A 24,035-nucleotide genomic window follows, 5' to 3' on the forward strand; every position below is an offset into this window, starting at 1 on the left:
AAGCAATTAAATGTGCAGCACAAAATTTTGAAGCTACATACATGATTATTTTTGTCTAAGGGCTTATCTTATGTGTGTGCTTGTGAGAGAGAGATGCAGCATACATGAGGCTAATTCATTTACTGATTTAAAAATAACTTTCTTTTAGGGAGCATTCAGTGTCACGCTGATAGCATGTGGTATAAGTGAATCATCAACGATTAGTAGTTAGACAGGGTTCTGTTGTGTGACTAATGTAGCGTGGACTTAAGATGGGGATGTGGAAGAATGAATCGAGCTCCATCGGTGACTGAAGTCACATGAGACTCTGCTGCAGTGCCCAACCCAGCTGTGTTACTGTAGCAGAGAACAGCAGCCACAGAGATAGCACCGTCTCCAACGGTGAAAGCAACCTGAAGGGAACGACAGTTTCTCACAAGAAACAACATATAGATCCCTTTGGATATTGCAGTAGAAATGAGCAGGTGGGTACAATCGGCAACAAACATTTCAACTGATGTTTAGTGTTTGAGCAGTTTGTAAGGAGTGAGTGCAATACTGATGAAGAGTGACTGGCAGAAGGCTTGAGGCAAGAAAATGTACAGAAATCAAATGGAGATGTATCAAAACAATTGTACGATGAAGTTAAGAATATAGCAATATTTAACTTTCCGTGTATAATATTGAGCAATTTGTCACATGTGTTCCCAGTCACAGATTTGTCAAGTATCTAACATTATACCTTAAAGGCATTTAAAAATCTTTATTGTCACAATCATCTTTTTTAAGTAATTCCACTTTATCAGGTTATTATGATTTAATGTATTTCTGCCCTGTTTGCCTGTGTCACAAACAATCAAAGAGGCCAAGCAACTAATCTACTGGAAAGCCTTACCTAATGCTGAGCTAAGCATTAAGAGGTGTGCAACAGTGGTCTTTCTTTTTTATTATTCATTCATAGGATGTGAGCATCACCAGTTAGTCCAGCATTTATTGCCTATCCCTAATTGCCCTTGTTCAGAGGGCATTTTAAGACATTGCTGTGGGCCTGGAGTCACATGTAGGCCAGACCAGGTAAGGACAGCAGATTTCCTTAACCTAAAGGACATTAGTGAACCAGATGGGTTTTTACAACAATGGTCATCATCATCAGATTTTTAATTCGAGATTTTTACAGAATTCAAATTACACCATCTGCTGTGGTGGGATTCGAACCCTGGTCCCCAGAGCATTATCCTGGAGTCTCTGGAATAACCAGTCCAGTGACAATACCACTATTCCACCACCTCCTCCAAATTCTACAAGGATGACTATGTCAAGCTGTTGCTTGACTGGTCTGTGAGACAGCTCTCCCAATATTGGCACTAGTCCCCAGAGGAGGACTATGCAAGGTCGATAGGGCTGTGATTGCCGTTTCCGGTGCCTAGGCCGATGCTGGGTGATCCATCCAGCTTCATTCCTTTTTTTTTGTGACTTTGTAGCGGTTTGTTACAACTGAGTGTCTTGCTAGGCCATTTAAGAGTTAACCACGCTGCTGTGGGTTTGGAGTCACATGTAGGCCAGACCACGTAAGAATGACAAATTCCCTAAAGGAATTAAATTCCAACAACTTAGTGGGATTTGAACCCATGTCCTCAGAGCATTAGCCTGGGCCTCTGGCTCACTAGTGTAGTGACATTACCAACATGCCACTGTGTTAATTTGCTCTGGTACTTCTAAATGTAGGTAAGCTAATGCAGTTAGATTTTGATCTTTTTAACTATCATTTATGCAAGAAGTGAGAGATCTTGTGGTGCAGTGGGTAGCATCCCTGCCTCTAAGCCAGAAGCTCTGGGTTCTGAGTACCACTCCACAATTGATGGCCAAGGAATATGCATTCATAGCGTGGTCAAACAGATTGATTATCTACGTGTAAATCCTTCCAATGTGCCTATGGCAGCCTTAAGAACAGTAGAGTCCCCTGCAGTCAGCCATGCTTAATGTTGCACCCCCTCAAGCTATAGCCTCTGTCTAACCATGAAAACAGTAAGCACATACTTTGTCTGCCTCTTGTGGCACTAGACACAAGAAAACTCTAAGGCTAAGTAAGTCAATGCAAGAAGTAAAATTACTGCAGAGCATGTTAACCCAGACTATGTTATTAACACCTTAATTTATCAGGTTGCATATGGGTTCCAAGAATGCAAATGAGATTATTTTCGATGCAGACAAAATTATATCATGAATTGTCTATCGTAAAATCATGTTAAGTTTTCAATTACTTTTGCCTCAGTTAGTTGAAAATCCACATAATTATGAAGCTTGAGTCCACTGTCACTCCTGGGTGGCTTTACACTGGAACACTAAAAACAGAAGTAGGCCATTCAGCCCCTTGAGAGTCTTTCTATTGGCTGATTATATCGTGGCTCAACTGTACCTCAACTTTATTTGTCTGTCTTAGCTCTGATCTCTTGATACTTGTAACCAATCCATCATAAAATTGAAAGTTCCAATTGTTTCAGTGTCCACAGCTTTTTGGAAAGGAGAATTCCAGATTTCTACTACCTTTTGCGTGAAAATATGCTTCCTGATTTCGCTCCTCAATGGCCTAGTTCTAATTTTAAAATTGTGCCCCCTCATTCTTGATTCCCCTGTCAAGGGAAATAATTTCTCCACACCTACCCTCTTGAATCCTTTTAATATTTTAAACACCTTGATCAGATCATGCCTTGATTTTCTATGCTCGAGGGAATACAAGCCAGGCGTATGCAACCTGTCCTCATAGGTTAACCCTCTTAGTTCTGGCGTCATTCAGGTAAATGTACATTGCACCCTCTGCAAGGTCAGTATATACTTCCTAACATGCAGTCCCCAGAACTGAATGCCATACTCCAAATGGGGCCTACCAAGGCTCTGTTTAACTTGAGCATGGCTTCCCCATCTTTGTAATCCCATTTCCTTGACATAAAGAAACAACTTTCAAAGTCTCCTTATGGTAACACAATCTCCATTGTACACCCATGTTTTTCATTCTTTTTCATTGTACAATAATTTCTATCTAGTACTCAATATTAAATTTACTTCACTATTTATATAATATAGAAGAAGAGTCATACCCGAAAACTCGAAACCCATACTCGAAACTCTGTTTCTCTCTCCTCAGATGCTGCCAGACCTGCTGAGTTTTTCCAGCATTTTCTGTCTTTATTTCAGATTTCCAGCATCCGCAGTATTTTGCTTTTATTTTAATTCACTATTTATTTGACCAGTTGCTAACAGGTTTAAACCCTTCTGCAAAAGCTTATGATTGGGTTCTGCATAGAGGATATTTATGTACATTGGGGAACAGCCCATGTGCTGACTCCTGATCTGTTCCAATCAGCATTTCAATTTCTTCTCACACCCTCCCCTGCTTTGACACCAGAATGTAGTGTATTGAAAATGACATTGTTCATTTTGTCCACTTGAGGCTAGTATACACACATGTATGCTAGAGGGAGTTAAACTGGAAGGGAGATAAATAAAGAAAGAACCACGTTTAACAGCTCGTACAGTTCTAATTCTGAATGTCTCTGATTGAATATATAACTGTTTCTATCCCAAGAACTTCATATATCCCATTTATGAGTGCTTTTTTCCTACTTTTTGATAAAGTTTTATTCAATCCCACTCTATTCTACATTCTCATGGATTCTAGTTCAATCTCTTGAAAGTCTGTCAAAAGTTTTCTAGAACTCCAAGTAAACTCTATCACAGATTTTTAGTATCTGTTTTATTTACAACATATCCTCAAAGAAATTAGGGAGACTTATCAAACAGGACTTCCCATACTTAAATTCATGCTGTCTGATGTCTATGAATCAGCCCTTTTCCAGGTACTTCTTCAATCTACTCCATTGTTTCTAAAATTGTACCCAGTATTATTATAAATTTAATTGTTTTAACCTGGTTCATCAATAACCTCTTTTGATGAACAATGTGAGAGAAAAGTCAGTATTTTCAACAGTTGTGCAAGAAGCGGACAGGAGCCCATTGAAGGGAAAATGATAATACTTTATCTGCAATTAAAAATCCTTAGTTTAAAGGATAAGTATAAAGCCATTAAATGTGTTCATTCACATAATAAATTATTGTATTCATTCCTCTTAACTTCTTCTTAGATGACTGACCACAAATTTTACATGGATGTATTAAAATGTCTCACTTGATTTCTAGAACCCAAGACTTAAATCATGTTAAGGAATCACATAATGACTTGTGCTATTGTCAAAATGGTGATTTTTATGCTTAATGCTAAAAGGTCTGGCTCCATGAGAAGTACCCAGTGAGCACTCTGTTGATAAACTGGTTTATCAACTACAAAGCCGTGGAATTTCTATTTCATGTTTAACAAATCCACATAAGAAACTCCTACACTAATTAAAAGTGTTTGAACTTTTGGAAAATCTAGACTTTGCTGCAAGGCAATGATTATACAGTAAGCACTGACAGTAAATTTGGAAGCAGAAATGCTGTGGTAAAACATACAATAAGCCACTTCGAATGACATAGAAGCATGGAAAAGGGTCCTAATATCTGGTATTTGCAGAGATGGTTCCCTATGTTGACGCATGATGCATACTGGCAGCCTCATGTCCACGATTTGTCAATGTTGCTAATTGACTTTTCTGTAGTGATAGGCCAAAAATTGCTGTGGCAGGCTAATGGACAATATCTGCTATTACTTAGACTTTCCCTTAACTGTTTAATTTCAATGATATTTTGCCCTGCTGGAAGTGCGAGATGAAAATGGCATGGCGCCCTCTCAAAGGCACCTGAGTGAACAGGGCAAGCAACCAATCAGATTGAAGAATTGTGAAAAGGACAACGCAAGGACTGAGAACGAACTGTATAGAAAGAAAAATAAAGAGAGGGAAAGAAAGTTTGGATTAAGAGAGAGAAAAAAAAGACAGAAAGAAAAGGTTTTTTAAAATAGTAATTTTTAATTTTTTTTAAGTATCTCCAACAGCAGTTAAATGGGTCTCTACACAGGGACTAGTTAATTTTCAGTGCCAGTGAGGTTGACTGTCAGTAATTAATATTTATCATGCCATTAAAAGGGCTCTTAGACTTGAAATGGTTAAGACAACTTTCTGTCGTGAGTTTCGTTCATAACTAGCATGCAAATACAGAAACTTCATTCCTCTTAATACATTTCAATTGTGAGCTAGATGAAATGCCATTTTTGTGAAGCTAATGGCAAAGACACACATTTCAGAAAGCAACATTTGGATTTCTGTGTTTAATTGGGCATTTAACCTCACTTGAAATTGTCGTGGCACTTTCACATAAACAATAGCAAGTGCTATTAGTCTCCCTGTTATTTTGGCAGCAATTTTTGGGCCATTGCTTTTCTTGTCGTTATCCTCTGCTGGTTTTAAATAATATGGCACCACAGTTTAACAACACTAAATCTTACCAGGATTTTGGATGACTGTCACATTCCTTAAGCCTTTACTTCAGGTGATCCTGGAAACCTTCCCTCAGGCCTCTTATTGCTCTGTTTCCTGTCATCAGCTTGCTTTTCAAAGCCCTTTGCCTCACAGTGAACAACACAGAATGTATGATTTCAATGCTAGTCATGTTGGGAAACTGCGGCACTTCAGGACCTATCACTCTGTCTTTCTGTTCAGTCTATCAGAAATTGTGTGCGCCTTTTGGATTTTTTTCTAGCTGCTTTGTATGCTCTTGTAAAAGCCTAAGTTTTTCAAGGGTAAGAATGATTGAATTATAGACTCAAAACTTGCTCCCATATATTCAGTTCTTTTAAAGATATGCTGCACTGACATTTTGAATGCTGAGATCCTGGTCGTGATATAGTAAGGAGTTTCAATTTTTCAAAACAGTAGCTGCTTCCCTAAAAATTAAAATTTGTTATGTCTGTGAACCTATTATTCCAGTGCAGTACTGAGAGCATGCTGCTCTGTTTTTCAGTCTTTCAGGCCACTCCTGCCCTCTCAGGCAGATGTAAAAGATCCCAGGGCAATATTCCAAAGAAGAGCAGGGGAGTTTTCCCTGGTGTTCTGAACAATATTTATCCCACAATAACATCATAAAAACTGATTATCTGGCCATCATCACATTGCTGTTGGGTAGAAAAACATCAACAACAACTTATAGAGTACCTCTAACGTAATAAAACATCCCTTGGAACTTCACGATATTATAAAACAAAATATAATTTGGAGCCATATCATAAGGAGATAGTGGACAAAATGATCAAAAGTTTGATTAAAGAGGTACGTTTTAAGGACTGTCATAAAGGAGGAAAGTGAATTTGGTAGGTGGCGAGGTTTAGGGAGGGAATTTCAGAGCTTAGGGCCCAGGTTATTGATATCACAGCCTCAATTGATGGAGCAATTGAAATTTGGTGCTCAAAAGGCCAGAATTAGATGAGTGCAGATAACATGGAGGTGTGTGGGGCGGGAAGAGATTACAGAGATAGGGAGGGTTGAGGCCATCGAGGAATCTGAAAACAAGGATGAGAATTTTAAAATCAAGATATTGCTTTACTGGGAGCCAATGTACGTCAACGAGCACAGGGGTGATAAGTGAATAGGACTTGAGGCGAGTTAAGACATGGGTAGCAGAGTTTTAGATGTCTTCAAGCTTACAGAGGATAGAATGCAAGAGACCAGCCAGTATGGTGTTGGAATAGTCGAGTTTAGTGGTAACAAAGACATGAATGAGGTTTTCCACAGGAGATGAGTTTAGACAGGGGAAAAGTCAGATAAGGCTACGGAGATAGAAATAAGCGGTCTTAGTGATGGCACAAATTTGTGGTCGGAAGAACATCTCGGGATCAAACATGACATCAAGGTTGCAAACATACTGGTTTAGTCTCAGACTGTTGCCAAACAGAGGAATGGAGTCGGTAGCTAGAGAACAGAGTTTGGAACAGGGATCAAAGAAGATATCTTCTGTCTTGCCAATATTTAATTGGAGGAAATTTCTGCTTATCTAGTACTGGATGTTGGATGAGCAGTCTGATAATTTTGCAACAGTGGAGGTTTGGAGAGAGGTGACCATAAGGTAGAGTTGGGTGTCGTTAGCATACATGTGAAACCTATTCTGTGCTTTCAGACGATGTTGCCAAGGGGCAGCATGTAGAAAAGAAATAGGAGGGGGCCAAAGATAGATCTTTGGGGGCTACCAGAGGTAATGGTGTGGGAGCAGGAAGTGATACTCTGGCTCCGAGTAGATAGGTAAGAACGGAACCACATGAGAGCAGTGTCATGCAGCTGAACAACAGCGGAGAGGCACTAGAGGAGGATGGTGTGCTCAACTGTGTCAAGGGATGCAGGCAGGTCGAGAAGACAAGATGAAATCATTAATTTTTGTCACCATCACATAGGATTTCTTTAGGCACTGTGGCAATGCAGAAACCTGATTGGAGGGATTCAAATGTGGAATTCCAGGAAATTTGGACACAGAATTGGGAGGTGACAAAATGTTCAAGGGCTTAGGAGAGGAAAGGGAGCTTGGAGATAGGCTGGTAGTTTGCAAAGATGGTGGGGTCAAGGGTTGTTTATTTTTGAGGAGAGGAGTGATGATGGAAAATTTAAAGAGAGGGACAACACCTGAAGAGAACCATTAACAATATTGACTATCATGGGGACAAAGGGTAGTCAGCAGTTTAATAAGAATAAGGTTGAGGGAGCAGGAGATGGGTTTCATGGACAGAATCAGCTTGGAGAAATCATGAAGACAGTTAGGAGAGAAAATAGAGAAAGCTGTGAATTCAGGGTTAGGGCAGGGGAGGTTTTTAGAGAATGTTTGGCCAGGTGGGAGAGTGAAAGGGAGGGACATGTCAGAGGCAGTTGATTGCATGGTCTCGATCTTGGTGATAATAAAGTCCATGAGTTCCTCACATTTGGAGGTGAGGGTGGAGGAAATAGAGGAAAGGGCAGGAAAGTATCCTCAAAAAAAAGGGGATGTTGTAATACGTCTTTAAGGGATACCAGTATGACATCGCTAGAAATATGTCATGTGATCCAGTCTTAGTTTCACTTTTGCTTTGAGCACAGCACACAGACACAGCTCTGATGTCTTTAAGTCTTGTACCTATGTACAACTGCCCTCATGTACCTAAACTTAATAAATGAACTCACAATGTGTTTACCTAAGATGCTTTGCAGTTGAGATAAAAGGCTGGGCGTCATCTTTGCATTCCGGATGATCTTGGAATAGTGGGCAGTTTTAGCTGACAAGAACAGAACTTCATAGTGTTTATGTGGTCTAGCCAAATCTGGTAATGGATGGCTATACCAGTTATCTACCATATCTTTTCAATTCTGCAAAATTTGGACTTAAGGGAACAGACATGAGGACCATAATGGGGGAGCAGCAAGGGTGAGAGAGAGTTGTAGTTTTATTGCCAACAATGACATTAAAAGTAGAGGTGAAGCATGGTTGAGAAAAATCAATAGTTACAGAAATGTTGTGGTGAATGGAGGGCCAAAGACTAGACAGCTGGGATCTTGGAAGTGTGGCTGTACTGGGGATAGATTTTTTTTCCAGGTTGGTTACAGAAGGAAATAAGCTTGAGGCATGAAAGAGGGATGTGAGTGGAAAATGATTCAAGGAAGTGACCAGAGATAGGTTTACCTGTGAATGATACAATGGAATTAGCAAGTTCATGTGAAATGGCAAGACCAAGGGGTGACTGTGAATATGGGTTGAGGAGTTAATGTGGAGTGAGAGATTTAGACTGGATAATGTTGTGTTATTATAATGACATAATACCTTGCACCTGATTACTGTACAAGACACAAGGCACCAATTGCTCAGAAGGGATTAGGTAAACATATTGTGGGTTCATTTATTAAGACTAGATACATGAGGGCAGTTATACATAGGTACAAGACTTAAAGACATCAGAGCTGTGCCTGTGTGCTGTGCTCAAAGCAAAAGTGAAACTAAGACTGGATCACATGACATGTTTCTAGTGATGTCATGCTGGTATCCCTTAAAGATGTATTACAACATCCCCTTTCTTTTTAAGGATACTTTCCCCCCTTCCAAAGAAGTTTAAATATTCACGATACTATTCATGTTTAGTTACCATTACACTTGTGCGTAGAACTGATGAATCTATGAGTCTCTAAAGCATAAAGGTAATCTGCTGGTACGCCCAGGTTTTGTGATGATAACCTTGTTTGGAGATTTCTTTAATTGCTCACAGTGAGATTGTTATTTTTGCACGTTGTTCCTGGTTGCATTTGAGATCTTACCCTAGATGCAATAGAACTGTACGGGGGTTGAGGAGCTGGAATGGATCTGCTTTGGCCTCAGTTACACCTCACCATTGCACCTTTGTACATAATGACTTCATAGGAACTTGGTTCTGAACAAATCCTTGTCAGTTCAGCTAGTTGCCACGTAACTCCTGTGGGATATTGGATGTGAACTTGCCCCAACGGTAAACTTGGTAATTCTGTATCTGCATTTGTATCATGCACATTAGTCATCTTCTTATATAGTTTTATAAGTTGCTTTCTAGTTTCTGGGAGAGTAGAGTGAGTAAGAGTCGGTAAATTGGTGTGTACTTGTCTGCCAAACATGAGCTCTGCCAGTGTTGGAATAGTTGCACTTAAAGGTGTCGCTCTCAGATGTAACATTGCAATGTGTAGAACTTGCTTGGTCTGTCCACTTTTGAGAATTAGGGATTTCACCGTGCAATCATTGATTCAGCTAAGCAGCTAGATCTAAGTTAATGAGGAGAAGAAGTAGTGTGATTGGTATTCCACTTCTCACACATATCCTAAAATGGCTTACCGATAAATTGCGGACGTTATCCATACTGATCTCTCTAGGCATACCAAATAAACTGGAAATAGCACTTAGAGTGTGCACGACAGTTGTGCTTGATATGTTGTGCAATTGTCGCATAATGGGGTACTTGGTAAAGTAGTCGATGCTGACGATGAATTCAGTGCCATGGACATGGAAGAGGTTGGATGAGATTTTGGATCAAGGATACACAGGAACTTCAAATGGAATCAAGGGTGCTTTGTGCTGACTTGGCATATGCTCTTGACATGCCTTGCACTTCTTGACAATGACTTCAATGTCATTGTTCCTTACTGGCCAATAGATCTATCTGAGCCTTCTCATTCAATCTGTGCCCATATGTGAGTGATGAAGTTGTTGAAGAATATCAGGTCACAAAGATTCCAGTATGACGATCTGTCTGCCTTTAAAAATGACTTCCCAGGAAATTCCTAGCTTGTTCCAATAAGACCAAAGTGGTCTCACGTGTTCGATGATATGCTGAGTTGAATCAGGCCATCCTTTGATGATGGTTTTCCACAGTTTCTGGAGTGTAGAATCTTTTGCCGTTTCTTCTTGTAGCTGCCAGCATTTGCGTTGCACAAAATGTACCAAATCAATTTGGAGAACATCTTCAAGTTCAATGTTGATCAAGTCAACTTGTAGATCTAAGGATATAGCTTCTGTTTTCGCTGGGTTAGGCAATCTGCAAAGTGTATCCAAGTTATCTGGCTTGTCAGTCACCTCATTTTATGTATCTGATGGGATACCAGCTGGTCATTCTTATTATTTGAAAGTATCCGTGGAGTACAATCTGTTTGGATTAGTGCACGGTTCTTTGTAGCTGCATCAGCCTTTGTTCAAGTGCCAATGGTCCTTTCTGCCATGTGCCTTGTAGAATTGATGAAAACCTTGGTGCATGCAGAAAGCCACACCTTCCACACGTCTTGCTAGGTTTGGGTGTTCTAGTGAGTGTGTCAACAATTGGGGTTGTGCTTAGAACTGTAAACATTGTCGACCTCCAAGGATCACCTCATATTTATGTCCATCCTTGAGTAGCTCTTCGATACTATACATTTTGGGCTTGCATAGCAGATCTTTCTGGAATGCTTCCATGGGAGTGGATGCAAGCACCAACTCAACAATTCTGTCTGCTAGCTCTGCATTTGAAAAACCACACCCTTTGCACTGCATCTCGTGACAAAGTGGACTATGGATTCTGTAGGCTGTAGTCTGCATGTAATGAACTCCAGCCGATGAATACAGGAGTTTCAGTTGAGTATGAACTGATCTTCCAATGTAGTCAATATCTTTTGGGGATCCTTTAGCTCTTCTTCTGTTAATCCTGACATGTTCAGCCTGTGTAGACCTTCATTCCCAATTGTTAAGTGAATTTTCATGACATGCTTATTTGGTTCAGACACACCTGAATCAAGAGACCATAGCCCTGTATGCTATTTAAACATTTTGAATTCCTATAGTAGGTTGGCTGCATCCCAGTTCAAACTAGAGAATTTTGTGGACATTCTGACAATATCCCTTTGACCTGCCTTCTTCTGTAGCTCCTTGGATGAGTGTCATTGTAGCCGCTTCCATGCACTTTTAAGAAGCTCCTCCCATGAAGATGAGTTGTGGCAGGAACACACGACAGAGCAATGGTGTCTTTGCTTTTCATTCAATTTATTGTTCAACAACTCCCGGAGCAGCCCATTATAATCTCAACCTTCACTGGCCTGATTTTTATGACATTTTTTTCTTTGTTTGACTCTCCCTTGCTCGCTATTGATCCGGGCCACACCCTGGTCACTTGCTTTTTCTGACTGAGCTAACCCGGTGCTGGTCCTCTCAAAGCACTGTTCCATTCATGAAACTGACAGGTTATGCACTGCAACCTCATCACGAGGGATCTGTCTGCTTACCAGCTCTTTACTTGAGCACTAACTCGACATTGTGTCTCCAAGGCTTTTCTTCGCAGTCACCCACTGTGTTTTCAACACTCCCCAACACTAACTTTGTTGCATTCTGACCAAGACATGGAGGGCCTTCTCATGATCATATGCAGCATGATCTAAGGCTGTTCACCATGTCAGACCTGTACTCAATCTTGCTGCCACCTGTCTGACCACCGCTGATCACTATGTTGTGTGAATATAATGATATAATACCTTGAGCTTATTTACTGTACAAGACACAAGGCACCGATCACTCGTAAGGGATTGGGTAAATACGTTGTGAGTTCATTTATTAAGGCTAGGCACACGAGAACAGTTATACATAGCTATAAGACTTAAAGACATCAGAGCCGTGTGTGTGTGTGCTCTGTTGAAAGAGAAAGCAAAACTGAGACTGAATCACATGATAAACTTCCCTTCTAGTGATGTCATGCTGATATCCCTTAATGGCATATTACAACAGATAAGAGGGCAGTGAACTCAGAGGAGAGAGAGAACGATAAGTTGGGCTAGTGGAGGTTAAAATCAACAAGGATGAGAAGTTGTTCAGTGAAGAAGCTGAGGGAGCAAAGCCGTGAAGACAACTCGGTGAGAAAATTTTTATCATACTCAGGAGGGCAGTGGAGAATGGTGATTTTTGAATGAGAGATACGAGGGATGGAACAAAGTAAGTTTCCTAAAGAAGGAGAAGGGGCCAGAGGAGTGGGGGGTCAGGCCAAGGTGTGACCTGGTGGCAAACACCACACCACCATTGCGACCATCTTAACGGGGCAAGTGGTGGATAATGTAGCTGACTGGGGAGGCTTCATTAAGGGAAGAGGTGTCATCACCCCTCAGCCAGGTTTCCATTAAGGCTGAGATGTCATTCTGCCTGAATGACATCTCCCACCCATGCTCTTGCCTCAGCTGATCTGCTACTGAAATCTACATCCATGCCTTTGTTACCTCTAGACTTAACTATTCCAATGCTCCCCTTGCACTGTCCCGTCTGCCATCATCCATAAACTTGAACTCATCCAAAACTATTGCCCATATACCAACTTGCAACAAAACCTGTTCAGCCATCAACACATGCTTGCTGACTCCCGATCCAGCAATGCCTCAACTTTTAAAATTCTAATCCACGGCCTCGCCCTACTAACTCTGAAATTTTCTCCAGGCCTTCATCCATCTACAATCCCTGCCCTCCTCTAATTCTGGCCTCTTGAGTATCCACGATTTTAATTGCTGCACCACTGGTGACCATGCCCTCAGCTGTCTGGGCCCCAAGCTCTGGAATTCTCTCCCCAAACCTTTCAACCTCAGTAGCTCTCTCTCCTCCTTTAAGGTGATCCATAAAAGATAACTCTTTTACCACATTTTTGATCACCTCTCTGAATATTTCCTTTTGAGGCTTGTGTCCAATTTTGTCCGATAACACTCTTGTGAAGCTCCTTGAAGTGTTTTACTGTGGGTGAGATTTTCTGGTCCCGCAGGTGGGCAATTGGCTTTTGGCCACTCTCTAAACTTTCCTGTCCCACAACGATGCCCACCAATGGCAGGACTGGAAAATCCCAGCTTATGTTTAAGCAAGTTGTTGTTGTTGTTGTCTAAGAGTGAACTAGACAGATTACACCAATCACCTGAACCAATATCCTTTCCATGACATAGATTGCCTACTTCCACCTCCATAACACCACCAACTTTGCTTCTGTCTCAGCCATACTCTCATTGAAAGCCTCATCCGTTTCATTGTCACCTCCAGACTTGATTAGTCCAATACTCTCCTTACCAGCCTTCCATTGTCCATACTCCAACTCATCCGAAACCCTTAGCCTATATCCAACCCTGCAATGAGTAAAGGTCATCAGTCACCCATGTGCTTACTGGCTCCCCCACTCAACAACCTCCTGCACCCCCCCACCCCCCACCCACCCCCGATGACTCAAGTTTAATTCTCATTCTTAAATTTAATTTCCTATATGAAATTTGCTCTCCACCTCTCCTCTGTCACCCCACCACCCCCCCTCCTCCTCCTATCCCTTCACACACCAAACACTCGATTCCCCTAATTCTGGCCTCTTGTTTCCCCTTCAGCCCACTACTGGCAGTCATCGCTACCATTGCCCCCTGCATTGGAAATGCCTCCCTGAACCCCTCTACCTTTTTGCTTCCCTCACCTCCTTTAAGTCCATCCATAAAGCTGATCTGTTCACTCAAGTTTTGGTCGCTGCTCCAAAAACATTTTTGCCTTTGGCTCAGCCTCCATTCTTCTTTTGATTATACCTTGGAATGTTTTTCCTCGCTAAGGGCAAGTTATATAAATGCAAGTTATTGTTCAGCTAGCTAATAGGATGATCACAATATTGGCCAGGGATGGCTGGTGCTCTAATTTCTTGCTCTTTCTATAGAAATGTTCGATGGCACATTTGAAATCTGGAACTCATCACACGATGAATCATATGGTGCCTTGTGACTGAAAGATTGCTTTTCAAATTAATATTCTTGTCAAGATCACTGGCAACAAAGATTTCCTTGTATTGTGGCCAGTTTTTATATTCTACTTCCAAACACGTGCTGGTTGACCCTACAGTTACTGCAACTTTAAAGAGATATTATTGCCTCGATGGGAACTTTTTAGTTTCTAGGTTATCTTTCTGCAACAACTATTTCCAAAAGTGTCACTATGAAAGCCACTGTAGCAGACACTAAAATCCCATAAAATAATTTAAATTATTCTTGAATGTACTGTAATGTCTGAAGCCAACATTGTCCAGTTATTTGATTTTGGACACCTATTGTGTTAGAAAGGAGCATGGCGCGTAATAGTGAAGTTTAAGTTTAACTGGATTTCTAAGTATATTTTCTATTGTGGCTAGATTGCAAGGTTGGGTTTTGGATTTGAGCCATTCCTTATGTTTTGCTATTCTGTCACTTACTGAAGGTGTTTGATCATTTACATTTTGTTACAGCCCCACCTGGAACCATATTCCTCTCATATTAGGTATTTTACATAACTTGGTCTCAAGCCACTTCAGGGAGTTTGGAGCAGAAACATGGGCTTGAGAAGGTATTTTAATGGAAAAGAAATTATTAGAGAGGTGGAGGATTTTAGGGAAAGAGTCCCACACAGGAGGGCCCAGTTGACAGCTTTGCAACCAACAGGACAAGGAAGGAAAGAGTGCACAGCAGGCCAAAGTCTGAAAACCAAAGGATACAGAAGAAGTAAGACCAAAAGTGGTTGCAGATTGCAAGGCCATGAAGAGATCTGAAGATGAGAGCAAGGATGTGGTGAATGACAGGAGTCCATTATAAATGTGTGAGGATCAGTGCTGCATGTGTGACAGAGTACGGACAGCTGCATTTTTGACAAGTTGGAGTTTATGAGCATTGAGGAAGTAAGGCCAGTAGATGGCTAAATTGTGCTTAAGGGTTTCAGTGCAGAGTGGCTTGAGGTAAGGAGCAGAAGTAGGAAAAGAAAGCATTTATCTGGTGTCTTCCACAGCTTCAGGACATCCCAAAGTGCTTAAACTGATTATGTACTTCCGGAGTGTGGTCAGTGTTGTAAGTAAGAAGCACAGCAGTCAGTTTGTGCATAGCAAAGTCCCGCAGGCAATAATCATCAGGTCATCTATTTTAGTGATGTTGATCAAGGGATAAATGTTGGCCAGGACACCAGGAGAACTGATTTTTTGTTCTTCAAATAGTATCGCGGGATCTTTTATATCCACCTGAGGGAGAAGACTGGGCCTTGATTTATGATGTCATCTGAAAGATGGTGTCTCAGTCAGGGCAATATTCCCTTAGCGCTATATTCAATTGCAAGCCTGGTTTATGTGCTCAGGTATCTGGAATGGAGATCGAGATAAGTAATCTCGATGATGGAAAGGATGTGGAATTTGAGGCATAGGTTCAGAATCAAACCATTCAGCATGTATTGTTCAGTCTGAGAGAAAGGCCAGGGAGAGGGTGAGGGATAGGGTCAGTCAAGGGAGCAGATGTTGGGTGCAGTAGCTTTGGGTTTAACTGATGTGCATCTGCTAGAAGTTGTAAATAATCTTAAGATTTAATGCCAATTACATAAAATTGTACAAATTCAACGCTTAAAGAATGAGTCAGGTGAGGCTACACTGAAAAGAATTAGAATTGAAACTTTTAAAAATTAAATATAGAAAATAACTGTTTCTAGCCGTCAAAGCCATTCTCTGCGCACTATGACTGTGATAAAATATAAGCAGGCACCATTAGAAGGGTGAATTGTTGCTGTGAAATATACAGAAATGTCTAGAATTTTTAGAAGAGTACCAGGGATCTTTAAATGTTTCACAATTGTAATCTGGAAAACAATATTATGCCAACTAGCTACAAAAAGGCATTAAGAAAGTCAAAAGTTTTAAGTGAATTTTAATAAAGCTGCAGTCTCCTCCTCCGAAGCTACTGTAAATGATTAGTCATTTCCATTATTCTAATTATGTTTAATAATCTATTACACAATCATAAATATATACATTATAAAATCCAGTATTAATGCACACAACGGCCTGTCATAGCCTTGCAAACCTTCAGCTAGTTCCTGTAACCTCTCTCATTTGCTGTGTTGTGAGTAAATTATTCAAGTACTTGTTCTCACCTTCTGAAATAACAGCACTGTAGGCCAACCGGAGCTCCCTGCAGAGTGTGAAGCCTAACAATACAAGCTGTTTTTTATGGCATCACAGTACAGTCTACAGCATGTCCCATTGAGTCAATGCAGGAGGCTATCACAGCTTTAGAGGAGGATGGATTTATAAACTAAGCTCAGACGGGTGGTTGTGTTGCTGATCAGTACTTAGAAAAACACATCACCTCTGCATTGACCCACCACAGAGCCTTCTCGGGGCTGAGCCAAGTGCATGCAGAACACCGGGAAACATGTCACTCTAGTTGTCCAGGCACAGGGGGTCCATTGGAGCTGCAGAAGAAGTGCAGCTCATGTATCCCACTGTGCAATGGGGGTGCACCCATGTGCTTAGTGCTATGATGCTTCTGTGTACCATCATGTAACATCATGAGATAAGAGTAGACCTCCTGCGTGCAGCTCCCGGGATGTTCAGAGCTTCTTTTGAGGTTCTAAAATCTAGTCCATGAGGTTCAAGCTAAGGATCGTCAACCCAGTAGTTCTTTAGATATGGTAGTTGCTCTGGAGTGAGAAGATTAAAGGCACAGTTTTAATTTGGGATTGTTTTCCTTGGAGCAGAGAAGACTGAGGGGCGACCAGATCGAGGTGTACAAGATTATGAGGGGCATGGACAGGGTGGATAGTGAGCAGCTGTTCCCCTTAGTTGAAGGGTCAGTCACAAGGGGACATAAGTTCAAGCTGAGGGGCAGGAGGTTTAGGGGGGATGTGAGGAAAAACTTTTTTACCCAGAGGGTGGTGAGGGTCTGGAATGCGCTGCCTGGGAGGGTGGTGGAGGCGGGTTGCCTCACATCCTTTAAAAAGTACCTGGATGAGCACTTGACACCTCATAACATTCAAGGCTATGGGCCAAGTGCTGGTAAATGGGATTAGGTAGGTAGGTCAGGTATTTCTCAAGTGTCGGTGCAGATTCGATGGGCTGAAGGGCCTCTTCTGCACTGTGAGATTCTGTGATTCTGTGAAATTGCACCATAACATTTTTTGAATTAAGTTAAAAACGAGTCTGGAAGTGAAAAAGGAAAGGTTGGTGTCAATAAAAGTGACCAAGCTGTTGGATTGCTGAATGATCCAAACAAATGTGAGGCTTTCAGTCTTCAGTCAGACTGGCCAATGACCTCCAGTGGCTCAGAGATGCTCTAAGATCACAGTAGCCCTGTGGATTGGTCCCCACAGTAATACCCCAGAGGCATGGACGCCCACTGCTCATATTTAAATGACCTGTCCCCAAAACTTGGTGTCATGGGTGGGAAGAAAGTAACAAGCAGAAGTTGTACCCTTCCATTTTTTTAAGGTGTACATAAATGTGGTAGCATTCAAAAATAATGAGTGGTAAACAAGATGCTGGGAAGATGTTCTACTGGCAACATCAGTATGATAATTAAGGAAAGTGCAGACTGGGACATTGGGGGGCAAACAATTCCACTTGTTCCCTGTTGGATTCAGGCTCTGACCTACTTTCTATTCAGAATGTATTCTCATTTTGAGCAGGACTCTATACATGGAGCAGAGCCAGCATAATAATGAGGGACTTGAACAGCCCCATTGTAACTTGTAATGTTTGGGTAGTGTCTTAGTGAGACATTAATAGGAAGCTGATAAAAATCCCATTTGAAAGGGACGGAATGAATAAAAGCTGGAATGTATTTAATTTTATATATTTAATTAGTGCTTCGTGTATGAATGTATTTATTTTCCAACTAATGTTTAGCACATTGAAAGTTTTGCTCACTTTTTTTCTAAAAGTTCAATCAATGTTTAAGATATATTAATTATTTTGTTCCAGCTAATGGTTCATGAATTTCTCTCCTGTTTTCTCGATCATGGGAATGTCTGTATAATGACCGAAGCAACAAGATTATATGCTGCATGGTAGGAGGCTGTTTGGTCTATTTATTGTGCTGGATTGACCCAATGACCTCCCCTTTGTCCCTCCCTTTAAAATATCTCTTTTTCAGATTTTTATTCATTTTCTTTTTAAAAGCAATCTTGGGTTTTGCTTGCACTAGTAGGGGCATTCAATGCTCTAACAGTCCCCTTTTTTTATCATTCTCACTATTATTACAAAGAAACCTCCTGTTCAGCAACTTTTTCTGAAAAATGGGCAGAGCCACAAAGAAAATGGAAAAAACAATTTTGCAGGGTGGGAAGGGGAAGGGGTAGTAGCACCCAGTGCGCTTACCACACCGTTATCACTCTATTTTCATCCAATACCATTTTAGTCAGAGTCTCCTCATGGCATCTTAGGCACCCGCATGTTTCATGTGGAAGCTTATTTATAATATGCTAATTGGTATAGTACAAGGGCCTGGCACACATCGGGTTAATGTGTGACTGAGTACAGTACCGTCCACACAGTGGTGAAAGAAGGCACATGATCCAAACCTAGGGTCAGTGTGGAGTTGAGCAGACGTGTGTAGATCTAAGCATGGAAACAGTTTCTATCTTGTACTCTTTACTGTACATGCGTAAAAAGTTCTAGTAGTTAATAAAGACTTACAGTTAACCTAAAGAAGACTACCAAGACTTCTTTAAGACATACTGATCTGTAACCCAACGCCCTCCCGATAATTGGAGTCCTGCGCTGTACAAATTTTGAGGTGTACACACCCCGTCTATTGACACCAGGCGTTGAGTGGCCTAACAAATGGTCCTGATCATTGCAGGCTGCTCAGAAAATTACTTGGTTTGGTTTTTGATTAAAGATATTTATGGAACGAGAAGCAGCTTGAATGCTCCCTCTGGCCTCACAAAATCTTCCAACTTGCTACTGGCCAGTCTGTGTACCCCCTCTGCTTCCCCCACACTGACTGTCTCCCACTCTTGTGGATTCAAGCTGGATTTCACAGCAGTGCCCCTGAAATTCCTGCCTCCCTCAAACCTTCCATAAGCAGTGAGGTGCTTGTGAGCGTCAGAACACTGCTTGCAGCCTGCCAGCAATATTGAAATCAGGTCTGAGCATCAAATAGCTGGAGTTCTGCAGCTAGGACATTGGGAAAGCAGTGTGATCACAGGGCCAACTACCCACCCAATGTCTGCTGGCGATAAAAGTCAATTCTGGGACTTGCAAAGTGTTGCCACAAAATGGATATTCCTTCAAACCACTTGTACCTTAACGTAAATAAAAACAGAAAATGCTAGAAATACTCAGCAGGTTTGGCAGCACCTGTGGAGAGATAAACAGAATTATGTTTCAGGTTAATGACCTTGCATCAGTTCTGGGAAAAGTTAGAGATGTAACAAGCTCTAATTAGTAAGGGCAGGGAAAGAGGGGAAGGGGAGAAAAGAGCAGAAGAGAAGTTCAAGATAGGGTGAAAGACAAAAGAGATGAAATGGCAAAAGGCATGGTGATGCAAGGCAAAGAAAATGATAATGGACAAGTAAAGTTAAGCCTAGAGGAGGTGTCAATGAGAATAGCAGAATCATCATGAACAGCTGCTGTCTGCAAAAATGGGGTTAAGATCTGAAATTCAATAAGTTGAGAAAGATGAAAAGTGCCGAATTGAAAGTTGAGATGCTGTTCCTGAAGCTTATGATGAGATTTATTGGAACCATGTAGGAGGTCAAAGACAGAGTCAGAGTGGGCATGGGGAGGAAGATTATAATGACAGACGACCGGAAGATCAGGGTCATGTTTGCTGACTAAACAGAGGTGTTACACAGAGCAAACACCCAATCTGCATTTTGTCGCACCAGTATAGCAGCATCATAAGCTGTGAATACCATAATACTAAATTGTAGGAGCACAAGTAAATCACTGTTTCACCTGGAAGGAGTGTTTGAAGCCCAGGATGGTGAAAATGGAGGTGGTAAAAGGGCAGGTGTTGTTTGCGGATTTGGGGGTGATTGAGAAGTGCACCAGGTTGTTACAGAGGGAACCATCCCTTTGGAATGCCAAGAGGGTGGGGGGAAATGTGTGCAGGGGGTGGCATTACACAGAGATGGCGGAAGTGGCAAAGGATGATCCATGAAATACGGAGGTTGGTGGGGTGATGACAAGGAGAACCCCATTGTGGTTGTGGGAGGGAGGGGGAGAGATGAAAACAGAAGTGTGGAAAGTGGGATGGACACAGTGGAGTGCCCTGTTGGTCACAATGCAGGGGGAACCCTTGGTTAAGGAAAAAGAAAGACATATTGGAAGTACTGGTATGGTAGGTGACATCGTCAGAAAAGATGCAACACAGATGGAGAAACTGGGAGATTGAAATAGAGCCCTTACAGGAGATGGAGTGGGAGAAAGTATAGCCAAGGTAACTGTGGGAGTGAGTAGGCTTATAGTGAATATTGGTTGATAGTTATGCATTTTATCTCATTTGCTACCGACAAGCACAACGAGCATGTCCTAGCTTCCCAATGTCACTGCGCTGTTGCATGTCTACAAGTACAGTGGGTCTAGCTGTAAATATGCAGCAGATTGATCAGCAACACTTTATGGCATCTGTACATGGACCATCTACCTGGTAAATGGTTAAAAAAAGACTTGCATTTGTATAATGCCTTTCATGATCTAAGGGCATCCCAAAGTATTTTACAGCCAATTAAGTACTTTTAAAGTGTAGTCACTATTGTAATGTAGGAAAAGTGTCAGCCAATTTGCACACAGCAGGTTTCCACAAACAGCAACAAGATCACATCTTTGTGATGTTGATTGAGGGACAAATACTGGCCAGGATACCGGGAAAACTCTAAGATAAAAGCAAAAAACTGCGGATGCTGGAAATCCAAAACAAAAACAAAAATACCTGGAAAATCTCAGCAGGTCTGACAGCATCTGCGGAGAGGAACACAGTTAACGTTTCGAGTCCGAATGACCCTTCAACAGAACTAAGGAAAAATAGAAAAGAGGTAAAATATAAGCTGGTTTAAGGGGGGTGGGACAGGTAGAGCTGGATAGAGGGAAAACTCCCCTGTTCTTCTTCGAAATAGTGCCAAGGGACTTTTTGCATCCGGCTGAGAGAACAGATGGGGCCTTGGTTTAATGTTACCTCATCCGAAAAACAACAGCTTTTACAGTGCAGCACTCCTTCCATGTGTCAGCCTAGGTTTTTGTGGGGGTTTTTTTTCCCAAAAATATATTTGTAAAGGTACATTGCATAACAGTTCAAATTGGACAATATATAAAGTGCAAAACATATCAGCTTCTTTCAATACACTCTGAGGTGCCTCACTGCACTTCCAGTTACAGGTTACATTTACAATAATAATTTTATGTCAAACATACAGTGCGAGGACTTTTTACGGTTTCCATCCCCTCGGTATTATATGACGGGAGGGCCTTAGATAGTGGCCTTTCTCCTTCAAGCTTTTGTGGCACCTGTCTCAAGTTATGGAGCAGACATGTGAGTTGCTCTTGCAGAGACCTGGCAAGGACATGATGGACCAAATGGCCTCCTTCTGTTCTGAAACCGTCTATGATTCTATTCCATAATTTGGAGTAACCTGCCCAGGGTAAGTAATAACATAATTTATTAGTTCTTGTTTTTTTACAGTAGATGCTTTCCTAACAGAATGAACTAACAGACAGATCCATTTGGAGTGAAGCTATTTACAACAGGCACTTTCAGACAGTATGGCTGAAGTCATATCAAATAACACAGGAGCTTTGAATCCATTCACAAAAGGGTTAAACAAACAAACTCATTGAGTTCCTTTGAACAGCTTTTGTTGCCAATCTCTCAAGCACATGGGCAAGCACCTTCTCACAAGGCAACCTTACCTCTACCATACAATGGAATTATAAGCATCTTACCTACACCTCTGACATCACAACGCTGACTACATTTGCTAAGTACGTCATTGCCTATAAAGCACTTTGGCAGGTTCTGAGGTTGGGAAAAGCACTTTATAAATGTAAATTCTTTCTTTAATCTTTATACATTGTTTTTATTTCCATCTCTGTTAATCAAAACCATAACTAAGCAGTACATCAGATAGATCCAATCCACCATCCTGCAAACTCTTCAAAATACAAAGGCTAATTCCCAGTAGGCTCTCATCACACTATTCCACACCCAAGCTGGTTATATAATAAGCCAACCTTACCAAATTACATGGCAGAAAATCATTCAAATAATTTAAATCTGCTCCCTGCAAGTATTTTTCAATCACAACAACACCAATTTACAATAACAGCAATTCACAAGCAGCATTAACTGGGCATCTGAATGATGGCTCCGCTCAAATGAAGCAGCTGCTTTTGTTTTAGGCTGTGTTTTCTCAGATAACAAGGCTGGAAGAGAGTGGTAGTACTGGCAGATTTTACAGTCAGGGATAAATATTCCTTTGCTTTTGCAGTCATGAGACCCGAATGATGTGTTGGCTCCTTGGTGCGATGATGAACTTCTGGGAAGAGCATGAAACCAGAAGTTGTGGTCTATGCTGGAACCGATGATAATGTAGAAATCCATTTGAGGTTTTGCAAAGGGAGCAGGGAATTAGGCACTATATATGAAAAGCAAAACCTCAAGGATGGTAATCTGCAGATTGCTTCCAGTACCGCACACTAGATAAGTTAAGGAGGAGATGATTAGGAAGAGCAACATAAATCTGCAGAACTGGTGGAAGATGGCAGCATTCACATTCTTGGGACATTAAAGTGAGTTCTGGAGCAAGAGAGAGCTATACCAAAGAAATGGCCTTTATCCTGTGAAGAGGGTCATTAGAACCATGAGGATGCCTGTAATTTATATGGTGGGGTTTAGGACAAATCAGAGCCTGAGACTAGAGACGGAGAGTATGATTAATTGGAATAGAATCAGAAGGCTTAGCTGAAATAACCAGTGACAAAAATATGCCTGTTATGGCATGGCTGATGGTAAATGCCAAGCTGCCCAAATCCCAGAGGGAAATTGAAACAGCTGGCACAATGGTTTTTGCAATTTGCATAGTACGAGGAGAGGTTCTGAAATCAGGAAATGATGTCCCTGACTACTTGTGGTGATTTATAGTAAAGTAAACATTTATTAAAAGAATAAAGGAAAATAAAACACAATTACACTTAAACACAAAATGGCTTTATGCAGTAGACAGTACTTTAAAACAATTCCACAAGATCTTAACTTAAATACACTCAGAGTTAACCTTCCCCTTTTCTGTTCAGCAACTAGCCTTATAGATTTTAAAATGTATAAAATTCCAGTAATTTTTACCACACAGTGCCTTTCTTTCTTGGGTTGTCCTTTGAGGCTGACAGCAACTGGGTCTTCGGGTCTGGCCTTGTTCACACTGTCTTGCTTGAATCTGTCCAGCTATCCTGCTGTCTTCAGGGAGATCTGACCAGCTACCCCTCACATAGGCTTCAGTATTTCCTTAAATGCGTTCCTTCCCTTTGATCTCTCCATTGTTTTAACCAGTCTCTTCAGAACGCTTTCTTCCCAGAACTGATTAAATTGTTCTTTACTTTAGCTCTTAGACTTCTGAAAACAGACTTACCCTATCTTTACCTCACTTCCTTACACCTTTTTACAACCTGCATATATCTCCCTTTTAGCTAAAACAACTCAATTCAAACTATTCCTGTTATTGCTTCATGTAAAATATTGACTGAAGTTCCTCTTGGTTCACTAACATGTCAAAACCACTTATTACTGTTGACTTTAGACACTTGCCATCACTCTAGCTCTTAATCCAATTACAGCCTGACTTCCAGTACATAGGAAAATATG

The 24,035-nt window shown here is 41.2% G+C and overlaps 1 protein-coding gene across 1 annotated transcript in view; it reads left to right on the forward strand.

Annotated features, from left to right (window-relative positions):
• The first annotated feature begins 338 nt into the window (after nucleotides 1-338).
• rab9a (RAB9A, member RAS oncogene family) overlaps nucleotides 339-24,035 on the forward strand; it is a 70,795-nt gene continuing 47,098 nt past the window's right edge. Inside the window, exon 1 of the mRNA XM_078559361.1 lies at nucleotides 339-464. The gene's annotated coding sequence lies outside the window, so the exon portion shown is untranslated. The remainder of the gene's footprint in view (nucleotides 465-24,035) is intronic.

Source organism: Cetorhinus maximus, chromosome 16, assembly GCF_964194155.1.
Source record: "Cetorhinus maximus chromosome 16, sCetMax3.hap1.1, whole genome shotgun sequence".
NCBI lineage: Eukaryota > Metazoa > Chordata > Chondrichthyes > Lamniformes > Cetorhinidae > Cetorhinus > Cetorhinus maximus.